This window comes from Mus musculus, chromosome 4 (genome assembly GCF_000001635.26).
Source record: "Mus musculus strain C57BL/6J chromosome 4, GRCm38.p6 C57BL/6J".
NCBI lineage: Eukaryota > Metazoa > Chordata > Mammalia > Rodentia > Muridae > Mus > Mus musculus.
The window spans coordinates 61,858,044-61,860,923 of record NC_000070.6 but is presented as its reverse complement, the minus strand read 5'-3'; positions in this window follow the sequence as shown (position 1 = coordinate 61,860,923).

Sequence of the window (2,880 nt, the reverse complement as noted above, 5' to 3'; positions counted from 1 at the left end):
ATTTAATGTCATTTTCTTGTACTTTAGTTGGGTAATGATAACCAGAGTTGCTGTAGTAGGATAGCTATGCTCTGAAGATGGCATATTTCAGTGGCTCTTGTTGGTTATGTTCTTATGCTGGCCTTTAGTCATCTGGTTGTCCCTGGATTTTATAGGTGTAACAGCTATCAGGAGATTTGGCCTAACCTGGATATTCCTGGTGCAGCAGGCCTCTGGTGGGCAGCCTTCGGCTAGACATTCTCAGAGCACCTAGTTGTGCCCCAGGTGACATGGAGAGCAGGAGATTGAGGGCAGGAGGTAGGGTCTTACCTGTTATTCCAGGTACAGCAGTTCTGGTGGAGGCCATTGGACCAGTGGCTGGACAATGGAGCTGTGGTCGGGGATGGGCAGCACATAGCTCGAGGCAACTGGGTATGCACAACATTGTAATTTGTTAAGAATGTGTTTGTAAAGATTTTCATGTTTTTTTTCCATTGTCATGTAATATCAGAAAAATTAAATAATATCAATGGTTGTCATATTTAAATTTTAAAATATCCGAGAATGTCCCTTGAGTGGACATTATAAAATTTATAATGCATTTATTGTTGTATGAGGGATATTTATATCATGTTCTACACAGTTATGACTCTGTTAAATATACAGTGATTTAGAGATTGTCCATGGGATAGTTATACAGATATAATTATGACCTGGCTATTTCTTCTATTTGGAAGATAAGCATGACAATGGTATACATGATTTTGTGTCAAGATGACAAGGGATGGGGTTGTAATGATTATTCTTGTTGTTAACTACATCTGGAATCAACTAAAACCTTAGCAGGTCAGTACACCTTTGAGAGATAATAAATCTATCTCTTTGAGAAATAAAAGTCAATTGAAGACGGAAAGACCCACTTTTAATCCAGAGTTTGTTGAGGATTGAAGAAACACCTTAAAAGTGGGCCACACCTTCTGTTTGCAGCATATATAAAAGACATAGAAGAAGGAAGCTCCCTCTAAATATCTTCCCCTCACTCTTACTAGCAAGTTGATTCCCTCATGAACATTAGGGCCTACTCCTTTTTTTTTTTTTTTTTTTTTTACTGAATATTTTCTTCATTTACATTTCAAATGTTTCCCAAAACTCCCCTATACCCTCTTCCTACCCTGCTCCCCAACTCACCCACTTCTGCATGCTGGCCATGGCATTCCCCTGCACTGGGGCATATTATCTTCGCAACACCAGAGGCCTCTCCTCCCATTGATGGCCGACTAGGACATCCTCTGCTACATAGGCAACTAGAAAAACAGTTCTGGAGGGTACTGGTTAGTTCATATTGTTGTTTATCCTATAGGGTTATAGACCCTTTTAGCTTCTTGGTTACTTTCTCTAGCTCCTTCATTAGGGGCCCCGTGTTCCATCCAATACGCTCTACATCTTTGGAATTCTTACATATACTGAAAAACAGCTAAGACTTTCAGCCTTGAGGAGTGAACAATAATGAATTCTTGGAATTTCTGTTTGTATGTTAGCTGAACTAAACAGGCTTTAAGCCATTCTAACAAACAAATCACATACACACTGTAAGGGTTATTCCTCTAGAGAACCCTACCTAATACAATACTACAGAGGCATTTACATTTGATTTGGATTGGGTAAGAACTGATGAAGGCATTTAGAAAGGGACTGGAATAGGAAAAATATATGATGCCACATAAGCTGAGACAAATTGTCTAACACAAAATGACAAAGAACAGTTTCTTATGGAGAAAGAGCTCAGACTATGTAAAATCACTTCAGTAGAAGAATCTAAGTTGAGATAAGGGTATAGCCCGCTGGTGGTGGGTGGGGACTTGGTAACCGTGACACCATAGGTTCAATGCTCAGCACTCAAAGCACAAAACAATATAACTTAGACATGAAAAGACTAGTAACCAAGGCTTTTCATTGGAAGGTTAACTTGAAACATTTGGAATGAAAGATGAGATTAATCTTTTAAAGTAGATTAACAATGGGTCCTTTGTAGCTGGAGTTACAGATGATTGTGAGCCACCACGTGGGTGACTTAAACCAAACCTAAGTCCTCGGAAGGAACAGCCTGTGCTTTTAACTGATGATGCATCTCTCCAGTCCCCTGATTTGTTATTTATATTTATGTGCTATTTATACATTCTTAGATTGATTTTATGTGTATAAGTGTTTTGGCTGCATGTATGAATGTTCCTCACATACATGACTCATGCCTGAGGAGGTCAGAATAAGGTGTCAGTTCTTCTGGAACAGGAGGTATAGATGGTTGTGAGCTATCATGTGTATGCTGGAAACTGAATTCAGATCATCTGTGAAAGAACCAAGTCCTCTTATCACTGAGCTACCCCTCCAGACTCAATTTTTCTATTTTTAAAAAGGACCATAATGAGGACATGTTTTGTGCAATAACTCTTCAGCTACTGACTTCAAATTATACATGCCAATGTAATATGTATACACAGAGCACAAACCTAACAGACACAAAAGAATGGAACCCCCAGCAGTGTGGTTGTAGGATACAGCGCACCACTCAGCGTGGCCAGTAGGGGGCAACCGTGCCCTGGCTGCACTTGCACTGTGAGTGCTCAACACCAATTTCTTGAGCTTCATCAGAGTCCAGGTGACTACTGTGGTTAAGTTTTTACTCTCTCAGGCATAGATGAGCTTAACAGAGCTACGAAAGCCTTGATACAGAGGCCATGGTGTGGTTGCTGGGTCTGTCCTATTATCTCCAGAATTTCAGTCCTTATCTTGTCACTAGTATTTGACAGGCACCCTTCAGGTTTTTATATATGTAATTAAATTTTACTGCCTAGTAGATGGATTAAGCTGCATGCAATTAAGCTGAACACAAGGCCAAGTAAT